The sequence below is a fragment of the Lontra canadensis genome, unplaced genomic scaffold, assembly GCF_010015895.1.
Source record: "Lontra canadensis isolate GAN:19392208 unplaced genomic scaffold, GSC_riverotter_1.0 scaffold43, whole genome shotgun sequence".
NCBI classification, from domain to species: Eukaryota; Metazoa; Chordata; class Mammalia; order Carnivora; family Mustelidae; genus Lontra; species Lontra canadensis.
In genome coordinates, this window is record NW_022631037.1 from 5,430,589 (window position 1) to 5,451,728 (window position 21,140).

Here is a 21,140-nt window from a genome sequence, read left to right on the forward strand (position 1 = left end):
CACATTAATCTGCACCCATCCAATGCTGACAAGATAGCATTTGGGGAAAAAAAGATAAAATGGACAAGGTTCAACTAGTCCCAATCCACCAAATATAGATTAGGTCTAGCTGTAAAACTCCCAAAATGAGTTCATAATGATTATCAATTACATTAGCACTTTCTATCATCTGGCTTCTCTAATTTAACATTATTTGTGAGATTTATTCATGTCACTGCATGTAGCTGTAGACTGTATATTCTCATTGTTGTACAGTATTTCACTGGGTAAATATACCACAATGCATTTCTTTTGGATTTATACAACAGGATGGAATCGCTAAATTACAGAGTATGCATCTGTCCATCTTTGGAAGATAATGCCAATTTTCCACAATGGTTGTACCAAATCCCTCTTGTTCCAGCAATGTATGAGAATGCCAGCTGTTCTACTTCCTCACCAGCCCTCAGTTTTTCCTGTCTCCTATTGCAGCTATTTGCTGGAGTGTCAGCTTATTATATTTTATTTTAGAAAACTCTGGATTATATGCTAGAAGTTCCTTAGGGGTACTTTAAATTGGTATCTATTCCTGATCGGGGTAGGTAGTTTTACAATGTCTTAAAATGTAGCATGGAGTCTCTCTCTTGGTCTGTTTCTCTCCTTTTAAAAGATAAGGTGCTGGGGCACCTGGGTGGCTCAGTGGGTTAAGCCGCTGCCTTCGGCTCAGGTCGTGATCTCAGATCCTGGGATCGAGCCCCGCATCGGGCTTGCTGCTCAGCAGGGAGCCTGCTTCTCTCTCTCTCTCTCTGCCTGCCTCTCTGCCTACCTGTGATCTCTGTCTGTCAAATGGATAAATAAAATCTTTAAAAAAAAAAAATAAAATAAAATAAAATAAAATAAAATAAAATAAAAAGATAAGGTGCTTCACAAATCAGGAACAAAGTTACTTTAGCCATTAAAATAAAATTAACATGGAGACACAATAATGTGGTGACATTTTTTGGAAATTAACTCTAATAAATAGTTTTATTCTACGCCATTTTTCTGTCAGACTTTAAGATTATACAGTACCAACAAATTGTTCTGTAACTTCTATAATGCCCACTGATGAAAAGAAATTATAACTTAACTTAAAACAACCTCTCTGTGATCTCTGGTGCCTTGAAATCTGCTGTAACCCCACTGGAGGATAAAGACCACTCAATCTTACATGCATAATGATCTCTGGTTCTGTGTGTGGAATCATGAACATAAGTAAGAGAAATATAGTATATCTATTATCTTCATCGGTCTTTCAGACCTATGAAAACATAATTAACCCACATGTAAAAATTAGAATAAAAATCAGTATGTAATCAATTATTAAACAGGATGTTTTAAGTATAAGTGCTATAGCATAATATACTCATTATACTGTATTGTAAATTTTTCTTTCCCACAACAAATGTAAGTTCCATGAAGACAGGAACATACCCATATCCTTTATTACTGTATTCTTAGTGCTAAAATAGTGACTAATACATTATAGCACCTAATAAATATTCATGAGATTAAACTGAAGGAATATAATACACAAGTTAGAGTAAATAGCCAGGGAAAAATGATTCAGATTTAGGTAGGCAGAAGGGAAAAGAGGGGCTTTTCCAGGCAGAGAACAGATATCAGCTTTATACTAGTGTTTCTTTTTACTGCTATTATCCTTTGCACTTTAAAAAAAAACCATAATTATCTCAATTCATTCCCCCCAGAAAACTATGTAAGTTTATGGGACTCCATTTAATGAAGTAAATCAAAAGTAAAAAGTAAAAAGATCTAGACTTGTTCACAAACAAAATCAATAACTCTGTAGATAACAAAACAGAGAAATGAAGAAGTAAGTACAGGGGCAAAGCTCTTCAGCTGAGTTCTGGTCTGGAATCAGGATGAGGAAGGACTAGAATCAGGGAAGACTAGGAACTCAGTACTTGTAGTTTCCTGGGGTTTACAAATGCTGGATGTCAAGTGGGAATCTGGGGCTGAGCTCACTGCATGAAACCAGGAGGTAATGTGGTAGAAAGAGGTCAGAGGAGAAAGAAAAAGGTTGATGTCACCCTTTACATAGGACTGCCGTTGTGGCCTAGGGAGTCTGCAGAACAGAGACTTGGCTTTATAAACAGTAACTGAGCCAAATTTCACTAGCCTGGAAGTTTGGATCTTGGATATCTCCAGAATCACCATGGGGCAGGAACATAACCCCCTAGTAAAGATTTATTTGTACTGGGGTTTCTAAGTGGGTGCTGAGTAGAGATAATAGCAAAACCTTTAGGTGAGGAGGAGTGAGGAATGTAGAATGGAGCAAGGGAGAGAAAGGAAAATCTCAAAGAAAGCAAGATACATGTAACATTTCCAAAGCACAAAGAAACCCAGTGCTAGGTAAATATAAATAATATAATAGGAATGAGAAAAAGAAAGAAAGAAGAAAAGGAGGAAAGAAGCAAAGAAGGAAGGTAGGAAGGGAGGAAGGAATAAAGAAAGAGAGAAAAAGAAAGAAGAAAGAAAGAAAGAAATTTACAGGACATTCTCATAAGTGAACATAAATAAAAATATTTAAATAGAACACTTGTAGACTGTATATCAATATACTTTAAAAGACCACTATTGAGTAAGAGTATGCCAGGAATGCAATGAGAGTTGAACGTCAGAAAATCTATGAATATAACCTACCATGAGAATCAATTGAAAAAAAAAAACCTATATTATCTCAACAGATGCAGGAAAATACTTGATAAATTTTAACACACCATCCTGATTTAATTTTTTTTTGTTGTTGTAAACAGGAATAAGAAAGATCTTTCCTAAACTAATAGGAATTATTTAACCAAAACATATAGCAAACATTTTTCTTATTAGCTTAATTTCAAATACTTTCTTATTAAGGTCACAAGAATTAAGAAACAAGCCAAGGATGGTTCTCATCACCCTGATATTCAACATAGTTGGAAACCCACAAAAATAACATAAAACAAACAAAAAATTCAAAAACAATAAAATTTAGAAAGAATGATACCAAATTACTCTTATTCAAAGAGTGTATGATTGTCTTTGTAGAAAATCCTTGGATTGGGGCGCCTGGGTGGCTCAGTGGGTTAAAGCTTCTGCCTTCAGCTCAGGTCATGATCTCAGGGTCCTGGGATTGAGTCCCGCATTGGGCTCTCTGCTCAGCAGGGAGCCTGCTTCCCCCCCTCCCACCTGCCTCTCTGCCTACTTGTAATCAATCTCTGTCAAATAAATAAATAAATAAATAAATAAAATCTTCAAAAAAAAAAAAAAAAAAAGAAAATCCTTGGATAATCTACAGAGATATCGTTAAAACCTTTGGGGAGATTAGTAGGGTTGCTGGATTAAAAACCAAATATTAAAATAGAAAAAGATCAATCATACACCAATGAACTGTAATGAGTAATAAATATACCAAAAGATATATAGGCATTTTGTGGGAAAAACAAGTAAAATATTTTCAAGGTTCATGAAACATCAAATATTCTGCCCAATGTATCATCCTCATGAATGGGAAACTATAATATAATAATAAAGATGTTAACTTTCCTGATCAACCCATAAATTCAATGCAACTGCAATAAAACTTCTAATAGAGATTTTTGTGGAAACAGAGAAACTGAACTCAAAATCACTTGAAAAAGTTAAAGTCAAAAAATAGCCTACACAATATTGAAGAAAAAGATGAAGGTATAAAACCTTACCTGTCAGATCCTAACAGTTAAGAGAAAGCTATTTCAGGTGCAAGGATAGACCAACAGGCTACTGGACAGGCTTGGATTTTCCAGAAACAGATCTAGACATGTATGGAAACCAAATTTATGACAGAGATGGTATAACAATTCAATGGGGGAAAATTAGGACTATTTATGAGAGTACAACTAGTTTTCCATAGAGAAAAATATAAATTTGGATCCCTACCTCACACCATGTAGATTATAAATTTTAAGATTTTATTTATTTGACACAGAGAGAGTGAGGGAGAAAGGGAATACAAGCCGGGTGAGTGGGAGAGGGAGAACCAGGCTTCCTGCTGAGCGGGGAGCCTGATACGGGGCTTGATCCCAGGATCCTGGGATCATGACCTGAGCCAAAGGCAGATACTTAAAGACTGAGCAACCCAGGCATCCCTATAATATAAATTCCTTATGAATCAAAAACATGAACTGGAAATCAAAACTTTATAACTTTAAAAAAATACGTAAGAATATGTTTACAATGTTAGAACAGGGAAGAAACAAATAATAAGTGGAATGTTCAACAATTTAGATGCCATTAAAATATAAGTATCCCCATAATAAAAATTAGTACACCTAAGTAAAAAGATAGGCCAATGTTTGGGAAAAGACATTTGCATGTAACACAGAAAAGTTTACTATCCAAATAGATAAATAACTTCTACAAATTCATAAAAACAGAAAGGCAACTAGTTTAAAAATAATAAAGGCTATAGATTGGCAATTCACAAAAGAGGAAAAGTGAAGAATCATATGAAAATGTTTAGCTTCACTAGAAATTAGGGAATTGAAAATTAGAAAAATTAGACACCATTTTATATCCAGCAGAGTGGAAAAGTTTGAAGTTTGAAAACAACATCATGGCAAAGATTTGGGAAGCAGGAACTCACAGGAACTTCTCATACGAATGTAAGCTAGACAACCACTAGGAGAGCAACTTGGCATTATCTAGCAATGCTTATGAGGTACACACACCTTAGAATGCAACAATTTCACATCTAGGTACCCTTGAGAAAAATCTTAGATGCATTGCTGAAACACTTTTTTTAAATAGCAAAAATTGGCAACAACCTAATTGTTCATCAGTAGGAGAATTAATAAATAGTATTATATTTAAACAATGGAACATTATCTAGAGTTTGAGCAACTAATAAGAGCCATGTGTCCACTTGGATAAATCTCAAAAACACCATGTTGACTAGAAAAAATGTACAGAATGGCACATCATTTATGAAAACTTAAAAGACTGTGGATATTAATAAACACATTAATAAACAAAATGTGGATAAATACCCAAGACTGTTTTTCTCTGGAGAATGACAGAGCAGAATAGGATCAAGAAAGGGGGCATATGAAAATGTAATGTTTTTTTTTTTTTCAACTTCATAAAAACCTAGGCCAAATACTGGAAAATGTTAAAATTAATTAAATGTGAGTGGTAGTAGATAGGTATTCCTTAGAGTCAATTCCTGTTTATTTGAAGTAACACTTCCTCTTTTTAATGAAGGAATCTATGCATATTGCACTAAAAATGCCCATCATGTCTGTCTGCTCACTACTTTATACCATGGGTACTATCCTTACCCATACTCCTTATCTCACCCTGTACCTTCTCACAACCCTGCTGGAGTCATAGCTAATGGAACTAAAGATGTTTTCAACTAAGAAATCCCATTTATGCTGGTCAATGGCTTCCTGAAGAACAGAGACCTGAACCACATAGATTTCTTTCCTTGATGTTTGGAACAGATGTGTATTCCTCTCTTTGATGTCTGTGCCTGCCATTTTGGGCCATATGCAATCTGAGGAGGAAGATGAACGAGGTCTAAAGAACTAACAATACTATGAAGAGAAGCCTCCGTTCTTGATAGCTCTTCATTGTTTTATAGAGCTCTCCAATTCAAGTCAGTGTAAAGTCCAATGAAACTTTGTTTTCTGTTTGTGGATTTCATTAAATATCTATAATCCTACAATTATCTCCTCCTTACTCCCTTTTAACTTGGGCTTCTGATTTTGTAGTCTAAAAAAATTGTTTAGAAAAGATAAGTAATAGAATCTTTAGTCAATAATCAACACTAAAGGTGAAAACATATTTTAATGATGAGGGAGGTAGAAAGTAGCTTCTGAATATTAGAAGATAGTTCCTGATATTTCATAAAACTAAAATAGATTTCTAAAAAAAAGAATAACATCACTTGGGAAAAATTTTACTTGTCAATATTCTCAACTATACCTCACCACTTCTTCCCATTTGCTACCCCCCACTGCTGTCTAGAGAGAAAGGGCTAGTATAGATTTGGAAATGGTTTCTGCCAGTGTGCAAGTGGCAGTTGTTAGACTTTCAGGAACTTGTGAGCTATTTGCTAAGAATGGCCATTCTTAAAAACTGAATTATAAAAACATAATAAAATAACTTGTATTAAAAACAAAGGAAATACATCAAACTTCTGCACAGCAAAAGAAACTATAACAAAATGAAAAGGCAACCTATTGAATGTGAGAAAATAGTTGCCAATCATATAACTGATAAGGGGTTAGTACCCAAAATAAATAAAGAATTCCTAAAACTCAACAGGAACAAGATAAAGCAAAAAACCAACCAAATAATTGAAAAATAGGCAGAGGATCTGAACAGACATTTTTCCAAAGAAGATATAGTGAGGGCCAACAGGTAAATGACAAACTGCTCAAAATCACTAACTATCATGGAAATGCACACTGAAACCACAGTGAGATATCACCTTTGTGCATTACTGGTGGGAAGATAAATGGGTGTAGACATTGTGTAAAACAGTATGGAGGTTCTTTAGAAAATTAAACTACCACGTGATCCAATAATTCCATTTCTGGCTACTTACTCAAAGAAAACAAAGACCTAACTTGAAAAGATATGGGTTCCCTCATACTCACTGCATTATTTATAAAGGCCAACATATGGTAACAACTTAAGTGTCCATCAATGGATGGATAGAGAACATGAAGATGTCTATCTATATTTAGTGGAACATTATTCAACCATGAGAAAGTATGAAATACTGCAATTTGTAACAACATAGATGGGCCCTGAAAGTATTATGTTAAGTGAAATAAGCCAGACTGAGAAAGACAAATACTGTATGATCTCACTTACATGTGGAATCAAAAAAAACCCCAAACAAATGAAAACCAGAAAGAGCATTCATAGATACAGTGGTTGCCAGAGGCAGGGACTGGGTTTGTTGGGGGAAATGGGGGAAGGGAATCAAAAGGTATACACTCCCGGTTGTAAAATAAGTAAGTCATGGGAATGTAATATACAGCATGGCAAGTATAATTAAAAATCCTGTATTGCAGGGGTGCCTCCATGGCTCAGTTGTTAAGCATCTGCCTTTGGCTCAGGTCATGATCCCAGGGTCCTGGGATTGAGACCCACATCAGACTCTCTGCTCCTCGGAGAGCCTGCTTCTCCCTCTCCCTTTGATGCTCCCCCTGCTTGTGCTTGCACACTCTCTCTCTCTCTGTCAAATAAACAAATAAATAAATAAAATCTTAAAAAAAAATAATACTATATTGCATATCTGGAAGTTGCTAAGAGAGTAGATCTTGAAAGTTCTCATCACAAGAAAAAAATTCTGTAACTACGTATGGTGATGGATGTTGACTAGACTTTCATAGAGATTATTTTATAATTCACACAAATACTGAATCATTCTGCTATATGCCTAAAACTAATATAATGTATGTTAATTACACCTCAATAATTAAAGAAAGGAAATACTCAAAATTCATCACTTCCTAATTTTTTTTACATTTTACTTTACCTATGGCTTCTGAGCTTATTTGCATCTATTGTTTTTTATTTTCCATTCAAAATGATCTCTCTTTTTTTTAATTTCTTTTCGGTGTTCCAGAATTCATTATTTATGCACCACTTCCAGTGCTCCATGCAATACAAGCCCTCCATAATACCCACCACCAGGCTCACCCAACCTCCCACCCCCCACCCATATTAAGGCACCACTGCATATCCCTTCTTAATTTTATAGTCAATAGTATCTTTCATGTTAATAGCTTGAAATTGGCCATGGTAGGAGTATCTACAGCACAGATATCAGCAAATACCACACATCAAGGCTTGATTTATTATTTTGTTGATTGTCTAGATTTAAGAAAGTTACATAGAAAATCTTAATTCAGATTAACTAAAAAGGACTGTTGTTTATAGCTGTCATATTATAAACAGTACAGGAACTTGAAGAAATATATTAAAAAACTATTATTCAATTTAGTAAAGAAGTTGCTCATGTTACTGATCCATACCTACATGTAAACTACATTTATTCATCAACTGCAACCATAGGCTGACTGTAGATACCAAGAGTTCAGGACAAATCAATGAAAGTATTCTCTGAGAATCAGCTAGCTACATGGAATTTACAATAAAGGGTATTACATATTTTATTATTTTTAAGTTGTATGCTACACATCCATTATATCAGTAAGATTTATTATATATATGTGTGTGTAGATATATACATATATATGAAATATATATATATACATATATATGTATATATATATATATATAGTTTATTCCAGAAGCAGCCTAGAAGGGCCACGCTGAAATTACATAATTGATGGAATTGTTAGAGACAGGAAATAACAGACTTGCAATTTATTAATCCTGAGAATTGGGCATATTTGAAATAGAAGAGGTAAGTGAGGAAAAAAGCAACGCAAACTAGCATTTAAAATTTTTTTTTAAGTTTTATCTATTCAAGTAATTTCAACATCCAATGTGGGCTCAAACTCAGGATTCTGAGATCAAGAATCACATGATCTTCCAACTGAGCCAGCCAGGTTACCCCGTTCCCATTTTGTTATATAGAGAGAAGAAGAGAGGGAGAAGAGTGAAATTTCTGAGCAGCTACCAAGAGAAATTTGGCTAACAGTCTTTAGAATATTTCTCTGTGAAATGTAATAGAATTCCCCTGAGAGACTTTAATAAAAATTTACATTGTTTTCATTTGTTTAGGTTTTTGTGTTCCTTTGAATATATACCTAAACTTAGAGGGCCATGGAGCAGCTGAGTTATATTTAGGTTACACGAACATTTTGATCATAAAATTATTATTTACAGTCAATATAGGTTCACTATAAATAAATTCTACCAAATTGCCTTTGTTCCTCTTATGATAGGTTGTTTATACTAGTGTAGCTTGACAGTAACAATAAAAGTGACAATATAACTATTACTACCATTAATTATTGCTTTTGTATTACTGATTGCTGTCTTACATTCTTTACATGGATTAATTTGCTTTAAAATCACAACAACCTCATTATTTTACATATCAGGACAAGAAACAGGAAAAGTAGAGTAACTTGCTCTCAATCACATAGGTAGCAAAATCAAGTTAAGATTAGAATCCAGGCAATCTAGCCCTGAAGATCATACTGTTAGTGAACTATATAATGCTGTAACATTGACCAACATCAGCAAGGTAGGATAAAATTCATCTTACTCTTAGTTTCCAAAGGGCATTTAGATATCAGTTTAAAGATAACTGCATGTCAGGATGTTGGAAAACTGCCTGTATCACATATTGTTGAGTGATTTCATAAAAGCATTTATTGAGCATCTGGTTGTTTAACAGAATGTCACAGACTTTTCAGAAGAGATGAAGATGACGATGAATAAAACATGATTCCATTGCAAAAAGCTTAAAACCCAGATAGTCACTGCTTTTATCAATCTTTTGAATGAAGTTAAGAGGTAAATCAAATATGTCACAAAACTGAGTTAGGCTTAAAGTGATTCAAATTCAAAAAGCTCCTAACAGTTTCCACTAGTATCTTAGCTAATATGTGTCACAGGAATAAATGTATAGGTTTGTGTAGTATTTGAAACCAAGTGCATAAATATAGGACTGGGGGAAAATCTATTTTTATAGCAGCTTTTATATAGTGCATCTAGAGGTTTTAGGATTAATCTCAGGACTCAAGTATTATTAAAATTTGTGATGTACTCTTAGGTTATAGTAATAGAAATAACATGCCTAGAACAAGAACTTTTTTTTCCCTTAATGCTCTGCGTGTGATGGGTAGCCATCTTGGCGGTATTTTTTTTTTTTTTTTTTAAGTTCAGACCATAACATTTTAAGAGGGACATTGAAAAATGTGACTGGGGCAAATGGAAAGGGTAACTAAACCAAGTCACATGAAGGATGGCTGAAGCAACAGGGGATGTTTAGCCTGGACAAGGAAGGCTCAGAGAGTATACGGGATCAGATTCCAAAATATTTGGAGGGTTGTCATGTGGAAGAAGGAGTCAACTTCTGAGCTGCTCCAGAAGGCAAAACTAGCAAGAGAACTACCTGAAGGTTACCTCAGGTTAGTAAAAGAAAGTTGGAAGTGCTGAGCTATTAAAAATGGGTTGGACTTCCATGGGCTAAGGAGGGGGGTCCTAAAGAAGATGCTGTGAGGAGGGCTCCGGGTGGGCTGTTGAACTGCATCCTGTTGAACGTCTTCCTAAGTGAAAATCCTGTGATTTATAATGCACATCACAAATAATTCCCTCAAGTTGTAGAATACGTACACCAGAGGATCATATGTGAAAACTACAATTAACATATGAGTAGCAATTATCTTTATATTACTCCTGGAAACAAAAGAAGCGGTGACATTTGGGTCATGAGAAGAGAGGAAATAGATGGCCTGCGCAATTGCCTCTGTGCAGAGAAAGCCTGGGATCTAGGGGCAAAAGCCCAGGGAATCTGCTCAAGAGAGAACAGTGGGCTGTTTTGATACAAAGAAATGAACAGAGAAGGAATACAAGGTTTACCCTGGATGCAGCTTTAAATCCTTCAGCACGGAGCCTTGCAGTCATAAAAAAGCAAACACAAGTCAGCAAAACCTTTCCAGAGGTGATGACTAGAAACAGAACATATCACTCTCAATCTAGATAAAGGCTACATCCATGTACTGCATCTGCAATGTGGGCCACAGACCTTCCTCTGTAAAGAGGCTTTTTTTTTTTTTTTTTTTTTCCAGCCTTGGGGGGAAAAGAAGAAAATGCAACCAGAATGACAGTGAAAATCCTGGCACATGGATCTTCAGGTAAATTACACAAACCAAGTTATTAACGCAACTGGCAAGTGGATGCCTACAGATGGAGTATTTAAAGGGAATCCCACCTAGGACAGGAGAAGCCGAAAGGAGCCAGTAGAAGGGACCAGACTGGTTGAATACAGGGGAAAAAAAATGAAGAGATGAGGTTGAGATTGCAGACAAAGCTCAGTAGAGTCAAGAAGAGTTAAGGGGAACAGACCTGTGCCCAGTTGACAAAAGCCCCAGATAAAATCCCAACCACACCATGCAATTTATTAAAAGCTGTTTCTTCCCCACTAACCAAGCAGCTTCTACTAGTCTGGAGCATTCTTTCTGACTTATTTCATTAACATTTCCTTCTTTTTCTGGAGTGGTCAGAGCCCCAGGGAATCTCTCTCTCTCTCCCTTCCCCCCAACCAGTGGGGCATTGAATGAGAGCCAGAGTGTTGTCTGTGTAAAGAGAAATTGCAAAACCACAAATTGCAGAAAATCGTTACTGCCAAAAATCGAAAGGAACACACAATATCACCATGCCTCTTAAAAAGCAATTGCGCATTTTACAGGCCTCTGGATAATTCAGGTTTGTTTGGCAACTTTCTCACCCATACCACCCAGAGACAATTCTCTTCCACCAGAGGCAGGGGTCCCAAAGAACATTTGTAGTTAAAAAGAAATAAAAAATGTGGGTGCAAGTCTTTCCAGGGGCCTGTTTTGGCCCAATATGGTTCTATTTTATTCCATTGTGTAGTATTGATTTTATGGCCCCAAGAATCCCAGGGATTCCCGCTGAGACAGAGAGGGCCTCTAGTAAGGATGGAACAAGAATCCCTTAAAGACACAAAGCACTTTTAGATGGCAAACTCCTTCCCAAATGTTACCTTATGTGATTATCACAACAACCCTTTCATGGAGGCAGGAAAAAAAAATGCTTTCCTTTCTCTTCCTCTAACCCGTAATAAAGACGCTTAGAAACTGAGGGGTTAACTAACATTCTCAAAATCATACCACTTCAGAGGGAGTGATCTGGGAGTCAGACATAAGCCTTCTGAGTTTTCATCCTGAGTTCCTTCCATCACCCACCCCCTTTCTCCATGGGGGCATATCTTCCTGACTTGGCTGCAGCAGAGCTGGGATTTTATGCGGCCTATACACATTTCCAGGCCCCTGACTTGGAAAGCTTCTGGCCATTCACTACAGATCAAGCCTTGTCTGAATGTGTGCTGATTAGGTCGTTTTCCATTTGTATTGGTTGTATAACACAATCATCATTAGGACATAATGCCAACTCCTGAGGGGCTGATGGAGTCTGGCTGCCAAAATGAACCGAGTCACAACTGCCTGGTGATTTTAATGAGTTTCCATGACTCCATGGGTCAGACCAACTTTCCACCAGTTGCTCAGATGACACGGAGAGGTGTGCAGACCTGTTTTTGTCTGGATGGTGCAGAACTTGGTGCAAGGTTACTTCTCAGAGTATTTGCTAATAAAATAGGTCACCAAGCGCTCTATATGTGCTTGAGGGAAAAAATGCAAAAATAAAGCAATCACAAATTAATCTCTTAATGTGAAACAGCTAGCTAGCTGTTTCCCGTGCTCCCTGCTCCCCCACCCCACCACCCAGATACAAGGTGCTCTCAACCAACTTTTTGTTGTTGTTGTTAAATGATGGTGAACTTAATTTTTTAAAATTTTATTTATTTATTTGACAGAGAGAGAGATCACAAGAAGGCAGAGAGGCAGGCAGAGAGAGAGAGGGGAAAGCAGGCTCCCCGCTGAGCAGAGAGCCCGATGTGGGGCTCAATCCCAGGACCCTGAGATCATGACCCGAGCTGAAGGCAGAGGCTTAACCTACTAAGCCACCCAGGCACCCCTCAACCAACAATTTGATAGAGATCTGAGGGTAGTAGTCACATATGTGTTTATAGTTGCATATTTGCAGTTAATGACTGAAATGCTATCTTAAATTGCCTTTCATCCAATTTTCACCATGAACACAAACCAAGTATCTTTTAGTATTTAACATTAAATCATTTAAAACCAGTGACAAACCTAAATGGACAGATACTGGGTGAGAAAGCTCCCAAAAATGAATATGCAGGAAAGTAAACACAGACTGTTCTCCCAAACAATTTCTATGTTCAGCAGAAAGAATACAGTCAAGGGCGCCTGGGTGGCTCAGTGGGTTAAGTCTCTGCCTTCGGCTCAGGATATGATCTCAGTCAGGGTCCTGGGATCGAGTCTGGCATCAGGCTCTCTGCTCAGTGGGGAGCCTGCTTCTCTCTCTCTCTCTCTCTCTCTCTCTCTCTGCCTGCCTCTCTACCTACTTGTGATCTCTCTCTGTCAAATTAAAAAAAAAAATACAGTCAAAAGTTAACACTTGTACAAATAAAATACTTAGGACAGCACATGAAAAGGTAAACAGCTCATAAAATCTAACAAGACTTTATAGGTAAAAGCTGCTTAAAATATTCATAACATTCAGGTGTCTTGATAATGCAATAAAGACCAAAGCAATAGAATCCAGAAACTGACATTTAAAAGAATTCCAGTGAATGCATAATACTTTGACATAAAACCTAAATGGCTTTAAGGGTGAATGTTGCTTGTACTGGTGTTTGAATATTTGGTGTATAGCAATGGGATCCATTTATTCTAGAGAGCAAACAAAAGGTATCATCCAGGGAAATCAGCAAAAACCAAGTTTTTCTTGCATTCAGCTAAATATCTAATTTTCTCAGGGACTGAATGATTCAAAAGAGAGCTTATCAGAACCTGCATAATATATGTAATTAGAGTGAGACCTTTGGATTCTCCTGGGTCCAAGAATGTCTAATTAAATCTTTCAGTAACTACTCTCATGTATCTTCCGTTGGAAACTGTATGAATGAGGAGCTGGGAGTTGATATACATTCTTGGTTTACCTGGCTTGACCTTCTACCTATGGTTGTTGACCTCCTACTTACTAATCTGTAGTGACAAGCAACTCACTACCATTCGAGCTACTTTTGAATAGTTAGAGTCTTTATATTGAATTCATATCTATCCCCTGTTTTTTGAACTCAGGTACTATCAAATTATTCCAGAGACAAATGTAACATTCATATTTCGAACTCCCAGTTCAGACCTGGTTTAATTTTATTTGGTCTTTTAAAACAGAGGGGGTTTCTAACTTGGTACAGACACTAAAAGTACCAAGAGTAAAGAAACATAATACGTGGGAGATTCATTCTAGAAAGAACATGGGTTTACAGCATGGCTGCAATGCAGTACACAAAGGAAGGCATTATTAAGATAACTACTATGCTATTAAATATGAAACAGTCTGTGACTATGAGGAACAACTGGGCAAAGAGTAATAAATCAGACACTTGAGAGAACCTGAATATTCAAATGTTTGGTATCACATGATCATCACATACAGAAGAACACCACCTAATTTTTCCACCTCACTTTTTTTCTAACTTTTTAGATCCAACGTAGTAGCAGCCATGATCGGGTTCAGTCTGGTTCCCAAGCAGTTGGTGAGATGCTGCTCGATGCTAGACAGAACCACAGTGTGAAGGGGCAGACTCACACTGAGACTGCATTTGTTAAGCCAGACTTCAAAAAGGCAGCAATGTGAGATGGGAGCCATAAAGAAGAGGAGGTTTGAGGAATTACAACTGAGAAGTAGGTATCATTTCAAGAAGGAAATGTACTTACATTTTGCTGCAAGTAAAGTGCCTGTCTTTAAAGGGCAGCTTCTGAAACAAAGAGGGAAAAAAAGTGTGTTAAAAAAAAAAAGTAAAGTAACCCATTCCATCTGAAAAAGGCATTGGATTGCCTTTCAAGGTACGTCTGCTGACTGAAAACATGAGGAGCCTGGAGCTGAAAATAGTGTAATTGGGAGAAGTAGCCCACAGAGCAAACATGGAAGTCTACTGTCACAGCTCACCGCATGCTCAGCTCCCTGCCCCCAGAACATCCTAGAATTTCGAGAGCCCTTGTCACTCACTTTGTCTGCCATGCCTGGTCCTAGGGAGAGAGAAAGAGGAGGGGTCTACTTACTTCGTTCCATGGCTTAGATTCAGTATTCTCATGCTTCTGGTTCATATTGATATTGTACCTCATTCTCATAGGCCCAGTTCTGACACATTGTTCCACTAAATTAAACTCCTCCTAAAAATTATGATCTTCTTGATTCATGCTTATTTGGGTAAGTGGACAAGTTTTCTTTTCCAAGAAGTAAAGAGCTTTTCTGAGGAGTATTGGATGGGGGGCTTGAAATCAATGCCAGGTTTTTTCTTGCTCAAGACGGCAATAAAAGAAGACACAATTAGACTGTGCCCATACTGGGAAGGAGTGTGCCAATTGTGTGGGCTATCTGTTCAGTGTGGCCACCTACCAGACAATTCAGCTTGCTTGCAAATCCTTTTCTGGGGGGGATTGGGGGATATATTGTGGGGATATATATCCAAAGGGGTCCTTTTCAGGGTAGTAGATTTAATTGGAAACGGCATGTAAGTCCCTATGATTGATATGAACAACTTGCATGCTGAGATTCACATGATTCCAGGTCATCTCTACGACTGAACATTCAAGTCATGGGGTCCTCAGACCTACAGAAAGACCCTGTCACGCCACCCACATGGATCTGGATGAGTCAGATTAGTCACCTCGGTGAGCAGTATTTTTCCAAGTTCTGCCATTTTTCATAATAGTGTGACTTTGGCAAATTGACTCAATGCTCTAGGATTGATAGAAATAATAATGAATTGTTTTAAGAGTTAAATAAGATAATACATGTAAAATAGTAACATAAGGCTGGCCTATCTAGTGTTTTACTGTGATTGTTATTACCAGAAGGCCAATTTGGAAAGCCAGATCAAGAAGATACTGTAAGTCTATGAAACTGGAGCTAGAAGGGTGGCTATGGAGAGAGTTCCACTTGTGTGAGATGTGTCCTCTCTTGGCAATCTGTGCTGTACCATTGTCCCAAATCTCCCTCCCAGACTGCCTCCTTCCACTCTTCATTTCTCCAACTGCTGAGTACAATTCGAGTTAGATCAACATCCATGCTGGAATATCCCTAAAAGTTTTGGCGAACCACCTAACTCTTCATTTCCTATCCATGGAGATGGCTGGGGGTGAGGTTCCTAATTGACAAATTGTTAAATTATTGAACTACTCGGCCCAGAAAGAATTGGCATAATTCTTATTTCACAGTAGGTGCTTGATGCATTTTTACTGAGTTGACATTTTTAAATGGCTCCTATGGTATAATTCAATAAGATGTTCTATGCGTCACTTCCTGGAATGAGTTAGGGACACTGCTCAGACATACAATATCCACCCCCACCTTTCCTCCAAACCAGAAAGTATACTGAAAATTCTTCTGAAACTGTGTGCCCTTCCGTTCCTTTGAGGAACTTGTTGCTAGGAAACAAATTTAGATAGCTCTCACCTGCTGAGAAAAGTTTTTACTACTGCTTCAGATAACAGGTTCTTCTTTAGCCACGAAAGTATTAACAAAGAAAACGGTCTGTTACTTCATGGATTCATTGGACAAGAGCTCTTCATTTGGGCAACAATTTCACAGCAATATCATTGATTACTTTGTAAACTATTCAGAGCTATCCTTGAGACTACATTATAAAGTCACCTAATGCAATGTACTGATTATTTTTCTTGGGGTACAAAATAAATAAAGCAATCACGAACAGTGTGGGTGGTAGTGAGGTTTTATAGACCACAGAGAAACATAAAAGCTTGCTTTAGCTTTTCCAAGCTTATCTCCACATTTGAAAAAGAAAAACCTGAATTTTTCAAGAAGAAAGAGATCCCTCAAAATTATTAATTAATTCATTTGCTAAATGTGTATTCAGTCCCTGGTTATGTATAGCATACTGTGCTAGGCTTGAAGACTACATTGCCTGCTATCATAATAATGCTTGTTTGATAGGGGAGAGAGCTAGACATTTTGGAGGGACTGCACGGTGATGTAATGCAAAATTACAGGGTGGTCAGTGAGGAGGGTAGGTGGTCTTTGATGATCCAGCCTAGAAAGAGAAATCAGGGAAGCCTAATTGGGGGAATGTTGGGATAACATCTGAAGAAAAATTCCTATTTAATAAAAATGCTGAGTCTTAATGCATCAGGAACTGTCCTATGTGTTTCTGATTGACCTGTTACTCCTAATACTCCTAATGCTGGATCTCCTCTTCACTTTGATCAAGTATTCATTAAAACCTGAGACTGTGTGCTACAGGCACAGGGATCTGATGTTGACTTTGAAAAGCCTCTGCCCATGGCTCCCACTCTGGAGGTGGAGGCAATGGTGTCAGATGGCCATGAGTTGGGAGTCTCGGTTCTTCCACTGACTTCCAGTATGACATGCAGTGGAATTCAGTTATTGAATGTTATGCTTTTTATGCTTATGAAAGCACACATACAAACACCAGCTTTTTGTATATCTCAATCCCTTTGTCTATAAAATGCGAGTAAGAGTAGCACCTGCACCTCCTCTGAGACTGTCGTGCTTTTTGAAAGAATATGCATATAAAGTACTTGGCAGAGACTTTGTCCATTTTAAGTGTTTCACATATATTAGTTCTAATTATCTTGATTGAGTCCAAACTGAAAAATCACTTTACCAAGAACTGCAATTTCCATTTGGATCAAAATATTCTGCACTAGTTCCTTAAATGGTTACAAGGTAATATCATCTCCAAATTCTTCTGTGTCTGACTTAAAGTAGACTCCTCTTTAAAAAGTCACAGTTGATTGTTTTTTGTGATTTTTTTTTTTTAAGATTTATTTGAGAGAGAGAGAGAGAGAGACAGCATGGTGGGGAGAGGTGGAGGGAGAGTATAAACCTCAAGCCAACTCCCCACTGAGCTGAGAGATTGATGCGGGCTTGATCTCACAACCTGAGATCATGATCTGAGCCAAAATCAAGAGTTGGATGCTTTACCAACCAAGCCGCCTAGGTGCCCTCTTTTTCTGATTCTTAATAATTTTGCTCAAAGTAGTTTTTAAATTTTTTCCCACTAGAGTTTTAAGAATTTTGTAAACATTTCTATTTTGCTTACGGTATTGGAGTTCCACTGTTTTTTTTTTTGTTTTGTTTTTAGTCTTGACTCTGCCTTTGCCAAGACCTCAGCAAACCCTTCCATAGCCTTGCCATATTTACCTACAATGGCTTCTTGTGTTTTGATTTCTCCTAGTTTTTTAACAGTTACAAAATTTAAAGCAGCATTTTTTTTTATAGAAAATTGGAAAATACATAAGATTATTAAAATGAAGGGAAAGAGTTCATAACCTCACATATTTATTCTGAAGTACATAAAGAAGGGAACATCTTGCCTGACTCTCCAGCCCTGTTTCCCAGAGATAATTACTGCCAGTAGTGTGTGAGGGTATCATTCTCAACTGTTTTTTATGCTTACGAAAGCAAGCATACATACATACATAAACCTTTATACCTATACACATATGTTGTTAAAATGTTCTCAACAAAAACAAGGTCAGGCTGTGTAATTCTTTATGCTATGCTTTTTGTTCTCTTACTAGTATTTTTGTGGAGCTACATTCCAAGTTGGTATACATAGATCTCATTTTTTTGAGTGGCTAAATTTATGGACATGCCCTAATTTATTTAACCAATCCCATATTGATAGATGAACACCTAAGTTTCTTGTGATTTTTGCTGTAACAATGAGCTTGGAATGAGAAAACATTTTGAACATTAGTTTTTTAGACTTATGGTCTTATACTGTAGGGTAGTTCTTAGAATTGTGAATACTTTATAATAGGATATATGCAGCTTGATATTAGATGCAGAGTCCCAGATTACTCTTCAAGAAGGTTGAACCTATTCACCCTGATGCAACAATAAGATGTTACCCTTCATATATATCTTTCACTTTGCACTCATAATTTCTAGTTCTTTGAGTTTTTCTTCTCCAAGTGATAATTCTTCCATCTGAGCTTCAAGATACTTAATTCCATTTTCAGCAATGTTTTTGAGTTCCAAGAACTCTTTCTTTTTCTCAGATTGCTACTTTATAATAACTTCCCTAGTGTCCCCAGGAATTTACATAACTTTCTCTTAGCGTTCTTTTTATTTTTTCCTTTAGGGATACCTCACAGAGAGCTACCTATTCTGATTATGTTGTTCTTTGCCCCTTCAAATGCTGAGTCATGTTTAATGCTTTGCACATTTTCTCTCCCCATGAGATCTGTTATACGTCAGCACGCACCCAGGCCTCCTGACCCATAAGGGAGGAGAGCCCTCAGCACATATGTAGGTAATCTGTGGGGTCTCCTAAGTAGTAGTAGCTTTGCAAGTGGTAGCAGGTAAAGGAAGAATCTTTTCTTGGTTAATGGGCTGGTAGGTTAGCACCCCTCAACTGAGTGGTATAGGGAGGTCTCCGAGTTCTCAGGATCCTCTGCCAAGTGTAAAGTATGAGTTATCTTCAAGGGGCGCCTGGGTGGCTCAATTGGTTGGGCATCTGCCTTTGGCTCGGGTCATGATCCTGGGGTCCTGGGATCAAGCCCTGTGTCAGGCTCCCTGCTCAGTGGGGAGTCTGCTTGTCCCTCTCCCTCTAACCCTCACCCCTGCTCATGCTCTTACTCTCTCTCTCTCTCATGAATAAAAAAAGAGCTCTTTTCAAGTTATATTCAACTGATGTAATCTTTGGTTATGGTCTTCCCAGTAATGAAATATAAAACAACAATAAACCAAAAGATGGCTCCTAAACAATAAAGAAATTTCGATATTAAAGCCAAGCTGACATGTCAAACCAAGTGTATACTCTCCTCTTTAGGATAAAGACATTAAGAGACTCATATAAACATGGCACTGGCAGAAAGCATGCCAATAATATTATGAATCATAGTCTGTCCTACATATGGGCATATTTTGACAAAATAATTATATTACACAAACTATTCAAATAATGTATGTTAATTATCAATAGCAATAAAGTAGGTGGTCCTTTTTTTAGCCAAACATGTACTTGTTTATCAAGTACATATCAGATACTTAAAATGTCTTCTAGGTATTAGATATAAAACACTGACAAAACACAGTGATTATTTTATCACCACGGCATTTGCAGTCTTCCTGTTGCATGAAAGACCTATCAGAAAATGATTCTCCAATTATAGTGACATATGGTAACTACTATAATAGAACTGGGCCTGGGGTACTACATAAGCAAAGGAGATTCTTTCTAAATCAGATTAAGGCAGATTTTTCCAAAGAAGGGTCAAAATGGGTATAATAAAAAAGTTAAATGTTCAAGTAAGTTTGGAAAACACTGGGTTAAAGATAGTTAAGTAGGTCTTTCTGCTGGAGTTCAGCATTTATTTCAAATTCCAGGGAGTGGTAATGTCCCAAATGTATGGGGCTGAAGAACCTTTCTTGGAAGCATTCTAAGGGACACACTTGGGGAACAATGGCCTCGGTGATCCAAGGGAGCTCTTCTAGAGGAAGAGTGTCAGATCTGAGGCTCCAAGATGAGCAAGTGCAAGCCGGAGGAGGTGGGAAAAGTCACTCTCAGCAGAAGAACAGCCTGTACAAAGGCACAGGGAGAGGGCATGGACCATAGTGATACTAAGTAGCCCAAAATAGTGATGCTAAAGAATTTCACGAGACAAAAGTACAGAGATAAACAAGAGTCAGTCAAATCACTCCATCCAGGTAAAGGCTGAACTTCACCCTGAAAGCAAGAAAGGTAGTTAAAGGTTCTGACACAGGGGGAAGTATAATGGATCTGCTTTGTCGAAAACCATCCCTCTGGTAGCAGCAGAGCTGCACGCTGCAGTGAAGTCAGCCTGGAGGAAGGAAGAACGGGCAGGAGGAGTTCTGGATTCACCAGTGTTGGTGTTGAGGAAATCAGCTAGGTAGGCCCTTCTGTTTCCCAGAATATATTCCTCAGTTTGCAGATGCAATTCTGGCCTAGACCTTGAGTAGATGGTGTGGGAGTTACATTCTGATATAGAAGGAAGTGAGGGGGACTGAATTCCTAAGTGAGAGGAGGGCACCCTGTGGAACAGCATGGGACAGGGGGCAAGGTGGGGGGCTGATCTCTTCCAGAAAAAAGAACAGTGAGAAATTCCTGCCGGCTGGGAAGATGGAGGGCCTGGAATGACAGGGGTGCTTACTATGCAGTCCCAAACTAGTTACTGTTCTGCAGTGGTAACAGACTCCTCCATTGTCTCACAGTCTTCAAATGGGACCCCACGCTGGATGTGGCTGTGAGAATGTCCTCTCCTGGGATCTGGCAGATATTCACAGCATGGGGCTTATGTCAC

The 21,140-nt window shown here is 37.7% G+C and overlaps 1 protein-coding gene across 1 annotated transcript in view; it reads right to left on the reverse strand.

Annotated features, from left to right (window-relative positions):
- ANKFN1 (ankyrin repeat and fibronectin type III domain containing 1) overlaps positions 1 to 21,140 on the reverse strand; it is a 405,557-nt gene that overhangs the window by 237,415 nt on the left and 147,002 nt on the right. The window contains exon 2 of the mRNA XM_032872010.1: positions 14,544 to 14,584. The gene's annotated coding sequence lies outside the window, so the exon portion shown is untranslated. The remainder of the gene's footprint in view (positions 1 to 14,543; positions 14,585 to 21,140) is intronic.